This window comes from Dasypus novemcinctus, chromosome 8 (assembly GCF_030445035.2).
Source record: "Dasypus novemcinctus isolate mDasNov1 chromosome 8, mDasNov1.1.hap2, whole genome shotgun sequence".
NCBI classification, from domain to species: Eukaryota; Metazoa; Chordata; class Mammalia; order Cingulata; family Dasypodidae; genus Dasypus; species Dasypus novemcinctus.
This window is the reverse complement of record NC_080680.1, coordinates 61,301,073-61,324,139: the sequence shown is the minus strand read 5'-3', so window position 1 is coordinate 61,324,139 and position 23,067 is coordinate 61,301,073. Positions and strand designations below refer to the sequence as shown.

The following is a 23,067-nucleotide window of genomic DNA, read 5'->3' as shown; positions in this document are numbered from 1 at the left end:
TCTAGAACACTATACCAAGGAAATTTACTTTCAAGAAACAGGGTGAAACAAAGACCTTTTGCAGGCAAACAAATACGGTGGATATTTATTTCCTATTCAGTAAATGAATTTATAAGCTATTTCTGGAAGAAGGAAAATGATCTCAGAAGTAAGGTTTAAGAAGGAGAAGAAATGGCAAGAAAGAAAATAAGTACATGAGTAAATTGAAACAAACACTGACCACGGTATAATATACAAATACATTTGGTTAAAAATAAATAAAAATCACTGTCTCTGGGATAGCCTCCCGATTCACTTTGAAGTTTCTTTGCCATATAAACTCATTTGTCTTTAACTTTCCCCACTTTTGGTCAAGGTCTTTTATTTTTCCAGACACATTGCTTATTGGTGCCAGGGAGGCTCATCCCTGGGAGTCATGTCATTCACTGGGGGAAAGTTATTGCTTTTAAATGCTGAGTTCAGCTTGGAGAGAGCCCACATTTGAGCAACAAGGAGGCTCCCAGTAGGTAACTCTTAGGTGTACTACGTTAGCAGCCTATTTAAATTCCAAGAGTAAAGGCTCATAAGTGTAGTCATCAATATCAAAGGTCCTTCAATGGACCATCCTCCTTCACAAGTCACTGCCCTTGTACTTGGGGGTTTTCTTGTTGTTCCATTAGAGAATGTGGCAGAGCTCCCCAGGATGGGAATTTGATATTCTTTTGGTTATTGTGTGAATCTCCACCCACCATGACAATACCCCATGAACATGTGAACACATTTATATGTGAAGTGACTCAAATGTATCTCTCCTCACTGACATTCCACACCAGTGATCCTCCCTTGCCACAGTTGTAACCCTTCTGTGATCTAAAATCTCTTCAAAAATGAAGGCAATAAAATTGCCACATACAAGTAATAAGAAAATGAAATAATAACTTTATACATAAGTATAATATAGAAAAATTAATAAAATGTAAAAGTAAAATAGTACTTTTAAAAATTGGGATAGTAAAAATAATGAAAAATATTTAAAGAAAAAAAACAAAACTTTTTTTTAATATTTTGCCTTTCATCACTCTAGGACTGCTTTCCTGTATGTACAGTGACATTTTCTTCCATTTATTCCCCCAGTGTCTTTTTTTTTTTTCCATTTTTTCTTTAAAGACATTTTAGGCCACAGTAGAGTCATGTACAGAATACAGGGAATTCCCATATACCCAACATCCTCCCCCTTTGCCTTTTCCCCCATCAATAACATTTTGTGTGTGGATGGTACATTTGTTACAAATGCCACATAAACATCGAAACATAGCTACTAACCATCATCAATGGTTCACATGTTGGATACATTTGGACCATATACTTTTATAAAATCTGATAAAATTTAATGTGGCCCGTATCCACTATTGGAAGACCATGCAGAACACTTCCATACCCCTAAAATGTCTTCTTTTCCATCTATTTTATTCCTCCCTCCCTGTCTCCTTCAGGCCCATGGTGACCACCAGGCTTCACTCCTTGAAGTTATATGCATCTTCTGAGATTTACAGTTAAATGCATCTTTTGAGGGCTTGACACAGAAGGTCTGTCCTCCCCTTTAGGCAGCACTGATACTCTCAAGTGACTCCCATCCCTCTGTTTGAGAACATAGTGGGCCTCCCCTGGACAAGAGTCCAACATCTTCCCACACGTTATGTGCGTCTCTATCCACTGATGCAAAAGTAGCACTTATGCACATCTCAACAGGATCTCATTGACAGCCAAAGTAGATATACCCCAAATAGTGAAAATCCTTAGGGATATGGAGACATCCAGACACTACTGGCAGGGCAGATAGCTCAGGAATTTGACCCCTTGCCCGTGGTATTTATGCTCCCCAATGTGACAGAGTTAGACTCAGCAGTGGTTTCCCTAGGCATGACTCTTCTATCCTTCTATTTGAACCTATAATAAGTATTAGAGTTGGTAAGTATACATCCAAAAGACTTAAACCTTTGGGCTGTCCATGTACCAGCTGAGCCCTGAATCTCAATGGAGTTGTAACACCTACTCTCCAGTTCAATGGACTCACCCAGGACAACTAATAGGTAGGAGATGATGGACAAACAACAGACCAAGGAACGGAGAGTGCCTACAACTTCAAGCAAGAGAGTCCCATTTATCAGATGTATGTGATTGAAGCCCCCCTCAGTTAATGGTGGAGTGAGTATCAGCATTCCAGAGTCCTCAGGATTGGGAAATGAAATATGGACTAAAATAAACTTACAAGTGTTCTACTATAGATTTATTGTGGTTTTAGCAATGGAAGAAATATCATTGCTGTGGAGGTAGTGACCCAAGGATGTTCTGGAGTTAAATAGGGAAAAATAGGTGTACTAGGGGGGGGGCATTTTCTGGACTTGGGAATCACCTTGACTGATATTGCAATGATAGATATGGCCATTATATATTCGGTCATAAGCTATTGAGTCAAATAGGAGAAACTGTAAACAATGTAAACTATAATCCATGCTTAGTGGCAATGCTCCAAAATGTGTTTATCAATTGCAATAAAAATATCACACTGATGAAAGATGTTGCTAATGTGGGAAGTGTGGGGAGTGGGGCATGTGGGAATCCCCTATATATTCTCTGTAACATTTATGTAATTGAGGTAGCTTTGAAAAAATAAAAAGTGAAAAAAAAATCAAACTCAAGTATTAGGCAAAAACAGCAAATAAACTGAAAGAGGGTGAATGGTGTTACAGAAATCCAAATTTCCTTGTTTTTAAAATTTGTCTTTATTAAGGATACTATTTAACTTTAGATGCTGTGAACTTAAATATGCATGTTACAATTTCCAAGACAACTACAAAATAGAGAGTATAAATTCCAAACTATTAAAAGAAGATACATAAGGAAGCAAATAAAATAAAATAAATAGATCCAAGAGATTTTAAGAAAGGCTGAAAACAGATAATATAAACTAACAGAAAAAAAAGAAATTATGAAATATAAATGAATCAGAATGATAATGATAACAATCTTATAAATGAACTAAATAAAATTTGAAAAACAATTGATCAGATGAGATTAAGGAGAAATAAAAACTAAGTTACCTATAGGCTATGTATAAGAGACACATCTAAAACAGAAGGAAACAAATGTTGAAAGTTAAAGAATGGAAAAAATTTAACTGGGAAATAATAACAAAAGAAATCTTAGCTACTTGAATGTGAAATAAAATAGATTTCAATAAAAAATTATTGCTAGACATAAAGAGATTGTAACATACTTACACATATTTAAGACACTGGGAAGAATTCAATTCTAAACCTGAAAGTATTGAATAACAACCTGAAATATATAAAGCAAACATTGAACAAAACTCAAAGAAGAAAATTATACATTATCATTATAGTGGGAGTTTCTAACATGGCTGAGAAATCGACAAACAAAGCAGATGAAAATAAAACAGCAAGGTTATAGATATGAAAACAATACTACCAACAATAAAGCTACATTAATCGAAAGAATACATATATAGGACACTAAACCCAACAACTGGATAAGAGACATATTGACTTTGTACTAGGCCATAATATATAACTCAGGAAGTTTCAGAGATTGATATCCTACAGATACTCTTCTCTGGGCAAAACAAAATTAATTAAAAATCAGCCACAAAAAGATAACTGAAATATGTTTGAAATTTATAAACACACTTCTAAATAACAACAAATGATGGAAATTAGAAAACACTTAGAACTGAATAATAAATATCACATATTGAAATATGTTGAATATAGCAAAAGAAGCATTGGAGGGAAATTTATATACTGACAGAGTTATATTAAAAATGAAATACAATGCTAAAAATAAATCAGCTAAGCACTCAACTTACTAATATATATGGAGATAGAAAGAATATAGGAAAATCAGGTTTAAAAGTATGCATAATAAATGGGAAGGTTCTACACACATCTAATAGGAGTCCTTTAATAAGAGAATAGAGATAACGGGGAAGAGACAATATTTGAAGAATTGTTTGGGGGACTTTAGAGACTAGAAGAACGCAGTGCACCACCATCTAGGGAAGAACAAGAAGAGGAGTGTGACAATCTGCCATGAAGATTCATGAGAATTCTGCCATGTTGCAGAGGCAGGTGGTAGCCCACCTCCCACTGGTGAGGGCTGTATTGGGAGACTCTCCCTGGCTGGAAGCAGAATCTCCCTTTCCCAAAAGCAGGGGAAGGAAAGTGCCTTGGCACTGACTACAGATGTTGATTAGCAAATTTGGCTAGCTGGATTTCAATTCTGAGCACAGCTGAGGCTTAAACCTGCCCAAGCTACAAAGAAGCCAGCTGTCTTTGTGCTATATCTAACCCTAGAAGGAGTAGACACAGGGGTGATTAAAAAATGCACCAATCCCCAAGAAGGTAGGGATTAGGTCCAGTGTGCCCAGGTGGGAAAGCCACAACATGGGCCCCACACCCAGCAGGCGTGAAAATTGGGTGCAGTTTTATCAGTTCCTCAGGGCAGAGAGGGCAGATTCACCCCACTCACCACAAAGGGCTGAGGCACTCTTAGCCCCAAGGTGCCCCGGGAAGGAGAGGAAGCACAAGCAGTCTGATCACATTCTCTCTCCCCCACCACAGGGGGCACAGCACAGGTTGTGGTGTTGATTATAGAACTGAGACCTTATGGCTGGGAGCTGTCAAAGTTTCATCTCTGATAGGCTGGCAGCTTCAGTCTTAACCATGCCACCACAAGCTTAGTCAGCTGAGATTTAAATGCATAGAAAATCCTTAGAGCAGCAGGGAACAACTGGATAAAGAGTACTTCTTGCTAGGTACATTAGGAAAGCAAAGATTTGGGGAGACAGCAAAGAGAAGACTGGTGGCCTTTAAGGTCTCCTCTCCATAACAGAATAGAATCAATCTACACCTCCATCATAGGTCTCCTGGGTTTGATTTAACTGAGAAATCTGAGCTGGGAGGAAGGTTGTCTCCAGGATGACATTTCTACCAAAATTAGCCCTCTAGGTAATAGCAACTAGAGAAAACAAAAGGAGTATTAAAAATATACAGAGGGAAATAAAAAACAAATAGGACAGATCAACATTGCCAAAAGAGGAACAGGGGAAGTTTTAGCAAAAAACAACCAATAAGAAAGGCATGGGTTAAAACAAGAGACTGAGCATAGAATAAATATATGAAAAATTAAGATGCAAGACACTATCAAAAAACTACAAGCCAAACCAAGAAACAGGAAGATATGGCCCATCTTAGGGAATGAAAGACACAATGGATGAGATTTAAAATACTTAAGAGTCATATAACAGCAGATTTGAAATGGCCAAGGAAAGAATAAGTGAATTAGAAGACAGAGCATCTGAGTTTGTAAAACAGGAGAACAGAGAGATAAAGGTATGGAAAAAAATTGAACAGGCTTTAAGAGACTTGCATGACAGTGAGAAACACACAAACATACATGTTATTGGTGTCCTGGAAGGAAAAGAGAATGAAAAAGGGACAGAAAGAATATTTGAGGAAATAACAGTCGAAAATTTCCCAAGCCTTTTGGAAGAAATAAATATCAATATCTGAGAAGGACAACACATACCAATAGAATAAATCCAATAGACCTACTCCTAGACATCTTCTATGTAGAATGCCAAATTCCAGAGATAGAGGATTTTGAAAGCAGCAAGAGAAAAGCAATTCAGCATATACAAGAGATGCTGAATAAGACTAAATGTCAATTTCTCATCAGAAACCATGGCAGTGAAAAAATTGAGGCATCATATATTAAAGGGACTAAAAGAGGAAAACTGCCAGCCAAGATTCTTTATCCAGCAAAAATGTCTTTTAAAATTGAATGTGAATTTTAAAAAACCAAACAACTGAGGGTGAGTTTAAAGTCTTCACAGATAAACAAAAACTAAAGAGGGTATCATAAAGAGACTGGATTTACAAGAGATACTAAAAGAAGTGCTGCATCCTGAAAGTAAAAGATAGGAGAGAAAGGCCTGGAGAAGAGTGGGGAAATGCAGGTTATTAGTCAGAGTAACTAAAAGGGTAAAAAGGCAGACAATAGTAAGAAAGGATAATGCAAAGCCAAAAGATGGAATGGATAAAGTAAGTAATGCATTTCAGTAAAAGTATTGAATGTTCATGGACTGAATTCCTCAAACAAAAGACAGAATGGAGGAATGGAAAAAAAAAAGTCAGCCATCTATATGCTGTCTGTAAGTACTTACCTTACATGCGAGGATAAAATTAGGCTGGGGATAGAGATCAAACAACTTTAGAAAGGAGAAAGCCATAGAGGTCTACTCTGGTTCTGGAAGCAGGGGGAAAAATCACAAGTCCCAAGATTTCTAAAATCTGAGATAGGGGAAGGGATTCAGGAAAAAAAACTGAGAATGTGTAGTACTATTTCCCTTGAGCATTCAAGAACTATTTGCATAAGAGCACATGGGATGGGAAGCACTGATGATTTAGTGGAAACAATACATGGGCAAATCATTGAGCCTCTCTGTGCTTCAGTTTCCTAATCTAAAATTCACGGGATCATTATGAAGAGGACTGAATGGTGTAAGGATATAATGTGAAGGCACTTCATTTGCTATGATTACTGCGGAGCTCACTGCCTAACTCTCTAAGTAAAAAGACTGGCAGTGACATGAATGCCTTCAGGACAGATGGACGAACCTCACATTTCTTTCTTCTTTTAGGGCCCAGATTAAATGTCATCTCCGTGAAGAGGCCTTCCCTAATCACCTACCCAAAGTACTTGCCTACTATTCTGTTTTGACCTCTTATGTTTTTTCCTCATAGCCCTATCTCATCTCCCAGCAATCTAATGAGATCATTTCCATTTCACAGATGAGAAACCTGCATCACAGAGAAGTTTAGTCCATACAACTTGCAAAAGGTTAGAACCAGGATTCCAACCAAGTTGTTGTGAATCCAGTGCCCTACTCTTAACTACCATGCTATACCACATTATACAGAATTTGAATAGAAAGTTGAAATTTGACATGGGCCAGCAGTCTGCTAGATATTGCTTATAAAACAGAAATGCTCTTAGATCTCATGGACATACAACATAGTGGGGAAGATGGACAACAAAACAGGTAATTACATTAAAGCTCAAAAAGCATAATTATAGGTGAATGAAAGGCAGACATGTGATGAGATAAAGGCTTTCCTAAGGCAGTAACATTTATTCTGAAACCTGAAAGTTGAGTTTGAGTCAGCCAGATATAGAGACAAGGAAGGTGGGACTAAGAAGGAGATTGTATTCAGATGAAATAGCATGTGCAAAGACCCAGAAGTAAGAGAGAAATATCATTGAAGGGATTGAAAAAATATCATAAGGCTATCAGGAAGGGACATGAATCCACCTGTAATGTCACATTTTCTAAAGAACATAAAATTTATTTTGGTTAGTTGTATAAAATCTTTTAAAATATTTTATGAATATCCTTGTATTGTTAAATAGAAATCACCTAATTCACTTATTTATTAACAGTTAAAGCTAATCAATAGTAACTTCAGTGCTCGCTTCGGCAGCACATATACTAAAATTGGAACGATACAGAGGAGATTAGCATGGCCCCTGCGCAAGGATGACACGCAAATTCGTGAAGCGTTCCATATTTTTGAAATCATAAAGAAGCAGGGGGAAGGCGTCCCTGACTTAGTCCATGTGATGCGCACATTAGCGAGTGAGAACATCCCTAGCCTCCCACCAGGGGGTGAATTGGCAAGCAAGCGGAATGTAATTGAAGCCGTTTACAATAGACTGAATCCTTACAAAAATGATGACAATGACTCTACATCAACTGATGATATGTGGTGAAACTGCTCATCTAACTATGGAGTTTACCTTCACCTCCAAAGGAGAGTATTGCTCAACCTTCGTTGAACCTTTTTAACATCCATTCTCAACTTTAAAGAAGGATATGATAAGGGTGAGAGTGATTACACCAGAGAACTTCAGCAGTACAACAACAGCTAGCCCAGAACTGATCTTTTTTTTTTTTTTTGTAAATTTGAGACTTATGTAAACGTGATTTCAAACGATAATTCATGTTGTAAATCAGACTCCAGCAATTTTTGTTGTATGATTTTGTTTTTTTTGTAAAGTAATTGTCCTTGTACAAAATGCTCATATTTAATTATGAACTGCTTTAAATCACTATCAAAGTTACAGGAAATGTTTTGGCTTGTTGTGTGATGCAACAGATATATAGTCTTTTCAAGTCATGTTGTGTTTTGGACTTTGGGTTGGGACAGGGAGAGCAGCAGCCACATCAGCTAGATGCTCAAACATGCACAGAATAATTTGAAAATCTTACAAAGCCAAACATACAGGGATTTATTGAAAGCTATCTTAATGTTCTTGGCAGTGGGATTGGCATTGTTGATAAAACTGGTCCCTTCATTTAACTGTCTTTTAGGATGTTCTCTCCTTGTTGCCATGAGTATTGCAGGTAATACAGTATATTTACAAAAATATCAATCTTGGGGCTAGAATGCCTTGATTCTTTGCACCTGTTTTACAAGTCCTTACATTAAATTACTAATTGATAAGCAGCAGCTTCCTACGTATAGTAGGAAACTGCCACATTTTTGCTATCATGATTGGCTGGGCCTGCTGCTGTTCCTAGTAAGATATTCTGAATTCCATTTTATCAATAAAGCTTGATTTAACAAACAAGAAATTTAATCATGTATGTGTAATTCCTCTTTTATCCTGGTCTTTTAAAACACCATGCCATTGTAAATGAGAAGTTTCTCATGGGGAAAGATGTTAGTCTCTTTTAAAGGACAATAATGTTACTCAAGACCTATAGATGGAACTGTTTCCCTTCCATTAGAAAGATTAAAAGATTTAAGTCTCAAAAAAAAAAAAAAAAAAAAAAAAAAAAAATAGTAACTTCAGTAATTGAATTGATGTGACAGTTGCTGTTAGTTGCCTTTATTAGTACCTAGTCTTCTCTTTTCAAAAAACAAAAGTTGAAATAATGAAAACAAAAGTATTTTTATCTGATTTCCTTATTTACCTTGAGGGTGGGGGAGGATTAAAGGAAAAATTGAGGAAATCATGAAACGTTTGTCTCCTTGAAAAAAAAAAAAAAAAAAGAGGGTATGCACGATTATCACAAAAACACATGGATAGCATGTCCCCGTGAGTGCCTGAATCAGCCACTGTAAGGAGTAGCATTCCAACAAAAATGGTATTCTAATAAATGTGATGAAGACTATGAAAAGGGAGATTTATATATATGTAAACCTTAAACCAATTTCTATAGACATTATTTTCAGACAGTCTCAAAGCTTAAATGTTCTAGGAAAGCTGTGATAAAATTCTGTGATGAATTATCTTATAACACTATTACCCCTGGGCAAAGGTCTTAATTTATGTAGGTCCTATCATTTGAAGGAGCAAGGACAAGGGAACAAATGCATTCCCCATACCACAAACCTAAATGAAGAGGTTTTACATTAACAAATGGTTAATTAATATATATTCTGTACTCCCACCTTGATAAATACACTTCTACAACAACAAAATTGAAAGAATGTGTAAAGTGAAAGTCAGCAAAGCATTGAAGATGACGAATTATTCTTGTGTATGTCTGGAGGTTCTGCTGAAAGGCCAGCAATGTTTGGGTGAATCATAAAATAAACACATAATTCATAAATTATTATATGTTTAGTTCATAAAATTTCATTTTCTTTGTCTTCGCATTTTTATAAAACTATGTTATGAAGATTTTTACATAAATTTTCTTATATTGACAATAATGCTAAACTAAGACAATCTTAGTTACCATAGTTCTTAAATTGTTTTTCACTCATTTCAATTTAGATAAACTTCGTTTTGCTGAGACAGTAACTATTGGAATTGTCAATAAAATTCTTAAAGAAAAACTTAGTTTCTGAAATGAACCATTAGTTTTTTATTATTTCATGTTCAGCATTGTAATGGAGTCATTATGATAAATTACCAATTTTATAGAAAACAGATTTTGATTTCATCATATAATACTATATTCAGATCCAGATTAATTTTCTACCATCTTTGAAAGCAAGATATATGTATCTAAAGCATTTAAGTTCATCTTTCAAATTTTTCAATGCTAATTCATTATAAAGAAAACTGTAAACAGGAGTATATTGCTCATTTACTAAAATCTCTTTCAATAAAGACTATCCCTTGATCTATGACTGTCTGAAAATAATGTTTATAGAAATTGCTTTAAGGTTTACATATATATAAATCTCCCTTTTCATAGTCTTCATCACATTTATTGGAATACCATTTTTGTTGGAATGCTACTCTGTTGGAACACCAGTTTTGTTACCAGTTTTTTCCTATTTAGGGAATCCAATCTCTAAAATGTCCAAGAGTTCCAGATTTAATTTCCTCTTTAGTATAGGTTCACCTAAGAACAAAAAGTTTTGGTTTTTGCAGAGTTCTGAGGAAAAATAACACTAGAGGGCGCTGATAGTTTGTAATATAAAGTCTTCTCTATCAGGAACAAGTGATCTCAAAGATACCAACTCCAGGTCAGTTTGTGGAAGTGCCCCTTATGTAACATCTGTTCCAGTGAAATAAGATCATGAACCTATAAATACATTTGCCTGATCTCAAAAGTAGAGAGAAGTAGAATCCCACCAGCTTTAGCAAGTGACAAAGATACTAAAACTGGATTCAAATACTGTCATTATGAATATAGGCAATTCCATTATAACATCCAGAGTGCAGGTAATTTGCATTTAGAACAATGAGCTGCAAATCCTATAAATATTAACAAAAGCAAATTTAAAATATGAGTTTCAGATGTCATTAAGCCCCAACTAACTTTAAATGGTATGACTGAGGTGAAAACTTAATTAAATTGCAGCCAGGCCAATGCAGGCCTTCTCCAAGACCAGAAGGAAGGACTTAGCTGTTTGACAAAAGTAGGTACTTTTTCTACAAATTTTTTTTTGTTGACCTACAAAATTTCCAAATATAACCTATACTAAGGATTTTAAAAGTTTAAAATCTTAAGCACATTTGGAATTTAGTAACTATACACAAGAAACATTGGCACAGGAGGTCAAATCAGTCTCAAATCACAGAAATGTTGACATAAAGGTAAGGTGATATTTATCAATAATAGCACATCTTTATTCTTGCCTTTTTTACCTTCCAGCCAATACCAATTTATTGTGCTCTGTATTATTCATTCACTCATTCAGAATATCCACAGTTACTCTGTTACATGCTGAAGACACAAAAATTAAAAGGCAATAGCAGGGCCTCTCAGAGATGGACAGTGGTCGAGCCTACTTCTATTTTTTTTAAGCCCTCAAGTTTTTTTTCCAAAATGAAGAAATGAGAAAAGAATAATTACAAATTGTGATAAAGTATATATGTTTACATTTTATAAATTACTGTGAAAACACAATACAATATGGTTGTGTTATTCATAGGATAACAAGCGAGAAAATTTTAACTTAAGCACCCTTTTTAGGCCTTACGACCCAATAAAAGGTCACAGATGTACAACTATAAAACGAACATCTTTCAGTCCTCTTAGTGTTTCTCTGTGGCTGTGTATATATTTGCATGGTTGATGATGCTAACTTCTGAGACCCTTTTCCATGTGAGAGCTGGACCAAGTGGTTCTCAACCCAACCTGCCTTCCCACAAGAGGGGATATATTTGATTCCTGCTCTGAAAAAGCTTGGCTTTCTTAGCAGGGAGACAATGGGCCCATAACAGGATGGAGGCAGCTGTGAGGGCCATAGGTATTACAATAGGACAGAACAAGCACGAGGGAAGGAGCCCCAAGTCTTCCCTGGGGAATCTTTTAAGCTGGATCCTGGGTGGATTGGAGCTGTCCAGTAGAATAGTAGACAGCGGGGGGCTCAGGAGGATTGAAGGGTATGTACAAAGACGTAGGCACTGGAAAAAACATGCAATATTTGGGAACTAAGAATCCTGCAGAGTAAAGTAAAAGGAAAGTCCTTTTAACATTGAGGTTAGGTTTTTTAGACTTTGGGTATAGAATTGTGCTGTGCATCTAAATGCTCAGTTTGGAATTCCCACACTGGGAATTCACAGTAAGGGGATCATATCATAGACGGTTTCCCTCAATCCCTCTACCATTTCAATATTTGTATGACACCCAGTCCTTCTTATTTTCTATTTCTCATCTGTAGCTAGGACTTCAAGGGAGCAGAAGTCTGCAGTGGCAGCTTAATACAGTAGAAAGAGATCAAGTTGTAGAAGTCCTGAAACAAGGCAACCAGTACTGTCTTGGACACCCTCTGACAAAGCTCTGTAACTCTGGCTTCAGTAGAACCTCTACTGAATATACACAAGTTTTATACACAAGGGTGAGGCTAAATCTAGAGTAACCGTAAACAAGGGTGAGACCTGTTTAGAATGACCAATACAACAGCAGGTCTAAGCTAAATCCAGCCAGTTTCAGCAATTTCAGATATTACCCTTTTGCTATTTTATAATATAAAGTTATCTATATAATGATTTTGTAGTCATTATTTGTTAATTCTTAACTCTAAGTTACAGTTTCAGGCTTCTTTTTCACTTCAAAACAAACTGGGCACTTTTGTTTATCAACGAAGCAACTAAAACTATTTTAACGTTAAGTAATGGAGGACAGGACTGTCTCAATGGAGACCCTGGTATTCCCATACATCACCTTTCTTCAGTGTGAAGTAACATGATATATTGGAGAGTCCTTTGGGAACTATCAAATGCTGTGCCACCTTACATCTTTCTCAAACAAGTCAAGCGTCCTCCTGCCTCAGGGTCTTCGCACTTGCTATTTAGGCAACCCAAAACAATCTTCTTTCCGTAGGGCCAAGAATAAGTCCCTACTTCCCAGTGAGGATATTGTTGATCCAGTAGTTTCTTCCCAGGACCTGGCAGATCAGAAAAGGGCCTGAGATGGGATACAAAACCCTTTTTCAGATATGAGTCCATAATTTTCTCTGGGCTATTATCTGCTCTTGGTGGCCATGTTTCCTTTCTTTGCTGTTTATACAACTGTAGCAGAGTTCTGGCTTCTGTCCTTTAATGAAACTTTTATTCTTGGCATCCCAAATCAAAATCAAAATGCAATTCCCACAGAAACACTGCCAGAGAAACGGTAAGGTACAGGTGAAATCACCCAATTGATTCTCTACTTTGTGGCTTAACTAAGCTGTTGAGAGCTGGCCTAGGAATGAAAGACCCAATTCCAACATTGTTTCTTCAGGGAAATATGTTCTGACTTCCACTATCTGATTTGCAAGGGGATATTTGAAACCATATTTGTAAGGTGGGAAGCTCTGTAAAGGAAAGAGAAATATAAAATTGCATAGACGATAACTTTCGCTTCTCATGCTGAGGGACAGTGTAATTCTCCTCTGTAATAAAAGAGGAGGAATTTTCATTTTTTTCAACCAAAGGCACATTGGATGTTCATTTATTGGTGCTTTTCCACCACAACAGATGTCAATTTGGCTAAGGGTGAGGGTGTGGTCGTCTCCCAGCAGCAGATTCTCAATCCCTGTACCAAAGGACAGGGTTTAGAACAGGATCATAGAGATTTCTTGTTTTGTTGGTTTGTTTGCTAGTTTTAAATAACACATCCTGTGACAGAGATAATTTAGCTAAGTAAGTAAAACTTTTTTTTTATGACAACGGTTTTCAAATTTGTGGTGACAATTTGGCTTATGAAATCAATTTAGTGGGTATTAGAACCAATATATCTTGAATAAAACAGAATAGAAAAGAACAGAAAGAAAATATCCAAAAACATGTAATTTTGTAAAATATCTGAGTTTTTGTTGGGGGAAGGGAGTATTTCTTCTGTGTAGGTCATAACACAAAATTTTGAGAAAAGAGCTATTGAATTTAAAAAGGTGAAGTCATTTTAAGAATAAAAGGGAACAGGTTTAGGTTTTGAGCAGATTGATCACTAGTGACTGTGAAAATGCCTCCCCTTTGGAGAAGAGGAGAGAGAAAATGAATTGAGGAGGGTTTAAGGTGGTGGGGCCATCAAATAGTACCCCAGAGTTTAGACCCACCCGAGATGAGGGACTGATTGAACGTGTTGGGTTCCCAAGGCTTTGCCTGGCCAGCTCCCACTCTTCCTAAACATGGCTTCAATATCGTTTCCTCCGACCTCTCCTCTTGTTATAATCTCTCACCATGCCTTTAACCTTTCCTTTATAGCACTTATCACAAGGTGTATGTATTTATTTGTGTGTTTCTCTAATATTTCCATCTGCTATTGATTGCTGCATAATGTCTGGTCAGGCACTCAATTGATATTGAAGAAAGGGAGTGACAGGAGAAATTGTGAAAGAGTTAGAAATGAGCAGATCACTGAGTGTCCTGTCTAGTGCACCCTTCTGGGTTTGCAGAGCCTGTCATTGTCTTTGAGCTATTTTTATACAACTCTCAAAGTTCTATAGAACTGATGGTGATGCAAATGATTCTTGTCCATAGACATGCAAATGATTTTGTCTGATGACTATGCAATTGATTATTATCTAATTAGTGACCAGTTTTGCATTTATTAAATTCATTTCCTCATTCTTGATTGACTATACATACTGTGTTCTTTGACTTCTCCTTTAAATCACTTGTAACATTTTACAGGTTCTCTCAATTAATTATTGAAATAAAATCCATGACACATGTTCACTTTATATTTGTATGATAATCACGATTTTATTTCTTTTCTCTCTTTCTCTTTTTTTTTTTTTAAAGGAAAATGTACCTTAGCAAGAGGAAGAAAGGACAGAAAGAAAACAGAGAATTAGCTGGAAAGTCCGTGTTTGCCCATTCTTAAGGACATTTGTGACCTGACTGTGACTGTGTTAAGAGAAAATGGCTAATGAGAGAAAAGAGAAAGTAGGCATCAGAAGGAAGGTCCATTTTATAAGATGAACATGAGATAGGAATTTAGTACTTTTATAAAACAGACTTTTGTTTTAAACAGAGACCTACATAATAAATAAAGACCTACATGTGGGAACCAGTAAGTGTCCCTTCCAGATATTTTGTACTTATAAGGCCTTACATTTCTAGGATCCACAGGCTAGAAAGCTTGCTACATGAAAGACAACTTAGAAGACAGATGCAAATTTTCACTGTCAATGTACAAGCTGGTATATGTCTTGTGTAGTTCCCATGAAAATAACCAGTTAACAAAATGAACCAATGATCCATTATGTTATATCATCAAACAGAGCAAAGAAGAGTTATAGGGAGAAAAGAAAGTATTACCCAGCAAAAAGTAGTTAGGGGTGTGTTTAAATGAACAAGGACATCATTCAATAAGAAAATTTAAGACAGTAAAGTTAAAACTTGCATTGCTTAAAGATCACCAACATATTAATCAGAGTGGCTGAGATAATTAAATTGAATTCAGATTATTTACTTAGATTCCAGAACTAACCTAATCCAGATTTTCCTATAGCTTTAAACAAGTAATTTCCATTTAATATATCAGGATACAGAATTGGAACAGGGTTTGGTTTTGGTTTCAGGGCTAAATATTGATAATAGATCTCAAAGGAGTATTTGCAAAACTCTGAGTAATAGATAATGATTCTATTTTTAAAAAGTAACATAAAATGAATAAATGTGCCATATTCAACAGAACAATATTAACGGCTCTAATGATGATATGAGGCATAATAATAAAGCCCAAGTGGCTTCTTTCAGTCATCACGATCAAGTCTGTCTAGCATTCATTTTACAGGCATTTTTATCTCAAAAAGTTTTTCAAATATAAGCAAAGAAAGGGACTTGTATGTTTATACAATGCACATATGAATTTGCAACACATGCAGGCACACAACTGCACATATATAAACTTAAGTAAAAATTTTAGCTTAAATAAAAGTTGTAAATAATATCTTTCCTTTATAAAAATTACAAGTCACAAAGCATATTTGAGTATGTTATCTTTATAATGCCTCTGTGAGGTCTTTTGTTGCTATCCGCATTTTACAGATGAGGAAATGAAGATTAGAAGGCTGGTTAGTGGACACAGAGGTGAAAAGAGGCAAAGTTAAGCATTAATCAAGATCTTTTCTTCCAGGTTTTCAAATATCAGCCTGAAAACATAACTCATCCAGGTAAAACAAAAATTATTATGACACAGTATTCATCACTGCAATAAAAACAATTCATACCACCTGGGTTAGAGTCCTAACTCCACCACTTACCAGAAGTGTGATCTTAGTGAAGTTACTTAATTTCTATGTGCCTTTTTTCACCACCATTAAATTGGGGAAGAATAATAATACCACCTATCTCATAAGGGTTGTCATAAGGATTAAAATAATTGTGAAGCACTTAAATTAGTTCCTGATACATAGTAAGCAAAATTAAATTCTTGTAATTTCTGACAACAAAAAAAGCATCTAATGATAAAGTATTTGAACAGGAACCAGAAATGTGCTACCTAAGATTATGATCAGGGTAGGTAATTAAGTAAATTTCTTTACTTTCTTCCACTTACTCTTCAAGGGTAGGGACTGTGAGTTTCTAACAAAACCTAGCTCAATGCCTTGCTCATAGTAGGTATCTAGAAATACTTGTTAAATGATTAATTAGGGGACTTCTGGGAAGATGGCATCATAGTAGGCAGACAGGGCTCAACTCTCTCACAAAAACAATGGAGAAAGGGCCCAAAACCGTCCAAGATACCTCAGCAGACCAGGGCAGTGTTATGCAACTCCCAGGAGGGCAAGGGACAGAGACAAATAACCCAAAATGACAATGTGAATTACCAAACCCCCATGGTGGCCAGGAAAGGCACCCAACCCCAACTTTCAAGGCATGAAGCCTGGATAAAACCCATGGCTCACTGAAGATGACTGAGAGGGGAACAGATATCTTCTTTCCTGAGAAGAGGGAGGGTGTGGTAGAAGGCAGAGAATAGTTTCTCTCTAGTAAATTTGGCTAGCACAGCCAACTTTGAATCTCTGCTCTGGCCAGACAAGAAGCATGAACAAGCAAAGGTTGAAAGAAACTTCTCCATGGGAAGGTTTGCCAGTTAGCACCATCTGAAGGCCAGCTGGGAAACTGCAAGGAGAAAAACTGGTTTTATGTCTCTCTTAGCCTGAACCCCTAGGAGAAAACTTATACCTGGCCCAATTTTGATAACTTACGCTGGGCAATTTTAAAGACTTAGAATAAGTTGAACCAAAATTTTTTAATAAAAAAAAATAAAAACATTAGGCAAGAGAGAGAAATTGCCCATCTGAGTAAATTCACCAACTTATTCAGATACCTAGACATCAGCAAAAAATTATGCCATACTACAAAAAAAAAGGAAGAGATGGCCCAAAGGAACAAACTTGATATTCTGATGGATACAGGATTTAAAACAATAGTCAATGATATTCACACAAATCTCCTAAATCAATTAAAAGAACTGAAGAAAAATAAATAACTAAGGAAATAAAAGATATTGAGACACTGGGATAGCATAAATATCAATTTGAAAGCCTTAAAAAAGTAAGAGACATTCTGGAAGTAAAAGACACAATGGATGAGATTTTAAAAATACATTATAGGTACATAACAGGAGATTTGAATTACTTAAAGAGAGACTTAGTGATATCAAGGACAGAACATCTGATCTGGAAAAGACAGGAGAACAGAAATAGAAAAGAATGGAAAAAAGTTGACCAGGGTTTCAAGGAATTGAATGACAAGATAAAATGCACAAATATATGTATTATCTGTGTCCCAGAAGAAGAGTATGGAAAAGGGGTAGGAATAATATTTAAGGAAATAATGACTTAACAATTCCCAACCCTTATGAAAGACATGAATATCAATATCCAAGAAAGACAAGGTACCCAAAACAGAATAAATATGAACAGACCTACTCTGAGATACCTACTATTCAGAATGACAAATATCAGGATAAAGAGAGGATCTGAAAGCAGCAAGAGAAAAGCAAAGCATCACATACAAGGGAACCTTGGTAAGATTAAGTAGGAAGCTCTCATCAGAAACCATGCAGGTAAGAAGAAAGTGGTATGAGGTATTTAAGGCACTGAAAGAGAAAAACTGTCAGTCAAGAATTCTGCATCCAGCAAAACTGTCCTTCAAAAACAACAGTGAGTTCAAAGTCTTCACAAACAAAAACTGATAAAATATGTTACCAAAAAATACCAGAATTAGAAGGGAATGCTGCAACCTAAAGGATAAAAACAAGGGTGAGAGACTTGGAGTAGGGTGTAGAAATGAAGATTATTAGGAAGGGTAAATTTAAAAGACAGGCAATAGTACAATATGAAAACAGAAAGCCAAAGTACAAAAACGGATGATGTATGTAATGCCTTTACAGTAATAACATTGAATGCTAATGGCTTGAAGTCCCCAATCAAAAGGCATAGACTGATAGAATGAACTGAAAAAATATGAACCATCTATTTGTTGTCTACAAGAGACTTACCTCAGATGTAAGCACACAACCAGGTTAAAAGTGAAAGGTTGGAAAAATACATTCCATGCAACTAGCAACCAAAAAAGAGCTGGAGTAACAATACTAATATCAGGTAAAATAGATTTTAAATGCAAAACTGTTATAAGGGGTGAAAAACATCATTATATATTAATAAAAGGGGCAATTCACCAAGAAGAAATAACCATACCAAATATTTATGCACCTGACCAGGGTGCCCCAAAATTCATGAGGCACACACTTACAAAACTGAAGGGAGAAATAGACATCTTTATAATAATAGTTGAAGACTTCAATACACCACTCTCATTATTGAGTAGAACATCTGGACAGAGGATAAAGAAACAGAGAACTTGAATAATATGACAAATGAACTAGACCTAGTAGACAATTATAGAGCATTATACCTCAAAATATCAGGGTATATATTTTTTTCAAGTACTCATGGATCCTTCTCTGGGATAGACCATATATGTTGGGTCACAAGACAGGGCTCAATAAATTTTAAAAGATTGAAATTATACAAAACACTTTGTATGATCATAAAAGAATGAATCTAGAAATCAATAATGGATGAAAAAAGGGAAAATTCATAAATACATGGAGATTGACTAACATACTCTTAAATAGGAAGTGGGTCAAAGAAGAAATTGCAAGAGAATTTAGTAAATATCTTGAGACAAATGAAAATTGGCAAACCCTTAGCTTGACTGACAAAGAAAAAATGAAAGAAGACACAAATAAATAAAATCAGAAATGAGAATGGGGATGTAGCAGTTTGATATTATTGATGAATTCCAAAAAGAAATGCTGGATTATGTTTGCAAACTGATCTTCTCCTCTGGGCATATTAAATTATATTGGATTCATAGATTTACTTGATTAAGTAATTATGTAAACCTCTTGTGCCAGTAGGGTGCTGAGTCCCCAACTTTTGGTGGGTAGGGACTCACAGATAAAAGGCATGGCAATGGACAGAGTTAAGGGTTTGATGTTGGAGTTTTGATGTTAGAGTTTGATGCTGAAGCCTAAGCTGGAGCCCTAGGAGTACACTCACAGAGGAAAGAGAAGCCAGCCCCAGGAAGAAAGGAACCCAGGAAGTCTGAATCTTTGCAGATGTCGGCAGCCATCTTGCTCCAACATGTGAAAATAGACCTTGGTGAGGAAGTAGCTTATGCTTTATGGCCTGGTATTTGTAAGCTCCTACCCCAAACAAATATCCTTAATAAAAAACACCAATTTCTGGTATTTTGCATCAGCATCCCTCTGGCTGGCTGACACAGGGGATAGAACCACTAACCCTGCAGAAATAAAAAAGAGCATAAGAGGATATTGGTAGTATAAACAAATGTACATCAACAAACTAGAAAACGTAGACAAGATGGACAAATTCCTAGAAACACAAGAACAACCTACAATGAGTCTAGAAGAAATCAATCTCAAGTAACAAGATTGAAATAGTCATCAAAAACCTCCCCAATAGTTCTATAGTACAATACAAGAAAGCCCACTCTAATCCATATTTTATTCCTCCGTCCTGTGGACCCTGGGATGGTGATGTCCACTCCACCTCTATATTGAGAGGGAGCTTAGATCCCACATGGTTGATGGATGTGATTCTCCTGCTTGCAGTTGTAGGCAATCTTGGTTCCCTGTTGTGGTGGTTGACCATCTTTTCCTCCCTGTTAGCTGACCTGGATAAGTCTAATGAACCGAAAAGTAGGAGTTGTAACTCTTCTGAGGCTCAGGACCCAGCTGGCACATGGCCAGTCCAGAGATTCAAGTCTCCTGGGGACACACCAACCCCAGTGCCAACCACAGGTTCAGTAAAAGTGACAGAAGAGGCATGTGTGGAAAGGTCACATCTGAGTTCAACTCCATCACACTCAGGAACACAAAGACCAAAGTAGGGCCCACTGGCAAGGCACTGAACTCCAGAGCCAACTGCCATGACTGTAGAACTTGTGTGTCTCCATAGCCCTCAGGAGAACCAGTAACAGGGGTTGTATCTACTTTGGCTGTCTATGGGATCCTGCTGAGGCATGCATAAACGAAATCCCTCTGATGATGACCTGACTCTTTTTTGAAGTCTTTTAGCCATATAAACTCATTTGTTTTTACCATTTCCCCCTTTTATTCAAGATCTTTTTCTAGTTGCATCACTAGTTAGTGATTGGTAGTGATCCATACATCTTTTAGAAAATACAATAAAATATAAATAAATGCTCATTAAAAAAAAAAAGAATTCTCATGGATAAGAATCCTTCATGCATTAAAAAAAATCCCATAATAAACACAGGGACAAAATTATTTATGGAGGTGCTTAGCATTATGCTTTTCTGTTGTTCTTGATTAATGAATTCAATTAAAAACCCTTGAAACTAGAAAACAAAAAAAAACCCCTCCCCAAAATGAAAAGTCCAGAACTAGATATCTTCAATGGCGAATTCCTCCAATCATTCAAAGAAGATCTAATACAAGTCTTGCTCAAACTCTTCCAAAATATTGAAAGGGAGGGAACAGTACCATACTTATTCTATGATGCCAACATCACCCTACTACCAAAGTTAGACAAAGATACTGTGAAAAGAGAAAATTACAGACTAATTTCTCTAGTGAATATAGATGCAAAAAAAAATCCAAACAAAATACTTGCTGCTGAATCCAAAAGCACATTAAAAGAATTATACACCACGATCCAGTGGATTTTTCCCAGATATGCGAGGGCTTTTCAATACAAGAAAATCAATTACTGTAATATATCACATTAATAAATTGAAGAATAAAAACCACATGTTCCCCAATTGATGCAGAAAAGGCATTGGACAAAAACAGCACCCTTACTTGACAAAAACACTCTGAAAGATAGGAATAAAAGGAAACTTATTCAACATGGCAAGTGCATATATGAAACACTCACAGCTAAATTTGAACTCAATGGTGAAAGACTAAAAGCTTTCCTGCTGAGACCAGGAACAACACAAGGATGCCCATTGTCAGCACTCATTCAATGTTTTACTTGAAGTTTTAGCTAGAACAATTGGGCAATAAGAAGAAATAAAACATACCTACATAAGAAAGGATGAAGTACAACTTTAACTATTTGCTGGTAATATGATCCTAGCCCTAGAAAATCCTGAAAAAAAATCCACAACAAAACTACTAGAATAGATGTGTTCAGCAAAGTGGCAGGATACAAGATTAATACACAAAAACAGTAACAGTTCAATATATTACTGATGAGCACTCTGAGGAGGATGTCACAAAAATTTCTATTCATAATAGCACTAAAAGAATAAAATATTTAGGAATAAACTTAACTAAAGGACCTGTATTCAGAAAATGACAAAACATTGCTAAAAGAAACCAAGGAAGACCTAAATAAATGTAAGGGCATTCCATTTTCAATTCTACCTAAACTGTTATATAGATTCAACACAATCACAATAAAAATCTCAACAGCCTTTTTTTTCCCAAAGAAACAGAAAAGCTAATTGTCCAATTTAAATGGTAGTGTAAGTGGCCTGAATCTCCAGGAATGTCTTAAAAAAAGAAGAAAGAAGTTGGAGACCTCTCACTTCTGACTTTAAAGCATATTACTTATGCTGGAAAAACAGCATGGTACTGGCATAAAGACAGACATATTGACCAAGAGAAGTGAATTGAAAATTCAAAAATAGAGCCTCATATCCATGGTCAAGTAATTTTTTAGTCTTTATTTATTTTTTTAATGTTGCATTAAAAAAATATGAGGTCCCCATATACCCTCCACCCCCTTCACCTCACTCCTCCCCCCATAACAACAATCTCCTCCATCATCATGAGACATTCATTGTATTTGGTGAATACATCTCAGAGCACTGCTGTACCTTATGGTCAATGGTCCACATCATAGTCCACACTCTACCACGTTCCACCCAGTGGGCCATGGGAGGACATACAATGTCTGGTAACTGTCCCTACAGCATCACCCAGGACAATTCCAAGTCCCGAAAATGCCTCCACATCTTATCTCTTCCTCCCACTCCCTACCCCCAGCAGCCACCATGGCCACTTTCTCCACACCAAGGCCACATTTTCTTCGATTACTAATCACAATAGTTCATGAATAGATTATCAATAAATCCACTCTAATCCATACTCTATTCCTCCATCCTGTGGACCTTGGAATGGTTGTGTTCACTCCACATCTGTAACAAGAGGGGGCTTAGATTCTACATGGATGCTGGATGCAATCCTCCTGCTTTCAGTTGTAGGCACTCTTGGCTCCATGGTGTGGTGGTTGACCTTCTTCAACTCCATGTTAGCTGAGTGGGGTAAGTCCAATAAACCAGAGTGTAGGAGCTGAAGTCTGTTGAGGGTCAGGACCTGGCTATCACATGGTCAGCCCAGAGATTCAGGTCCAATGGATATATATTAAACCCCAGCACCAGCTACTCTTCCGGTAAAAGTAACAGGAGAGGCTTGTGAACAAAGATCACATCTGAGTCCAGCTCCAACACACAGAAACACAAACTTCAAAGTAGGGCCAATTGACATGGCACTGAACTTCATCTGCCATGACCATAGAACCTGTGGGTCTCTGTAGCCCT

At 36.4% G+C, this 23,067-nt stretch overlaps 1 protein-coding gene and 1 non-coding gene across 4 annotated transcripts in view; one reads left to right on the top strand and one right to left on the bottom strand.

Annotated features, from left to right (window-relative positions):
• Positions 1 to 23,067, bottom strand: part of ADAMTSL1 (ADAMTS like 1) — a 1,125,968-nt gene that overhangs the window by 694,998 nt on the left and 407,903 nt on the right. The gene's annotated exons all lie outside the window — the stretch shown is intronic.
• On the top strand, positions 7,526 to 7,632 carry LOC111765834 (U6 spliceosomal RNA). Its single transcript, XR_002798060.1, has one exon. It is a non-coding gene; the product is annotated as a U6 spliceosomal RNA (small nuclear RNA).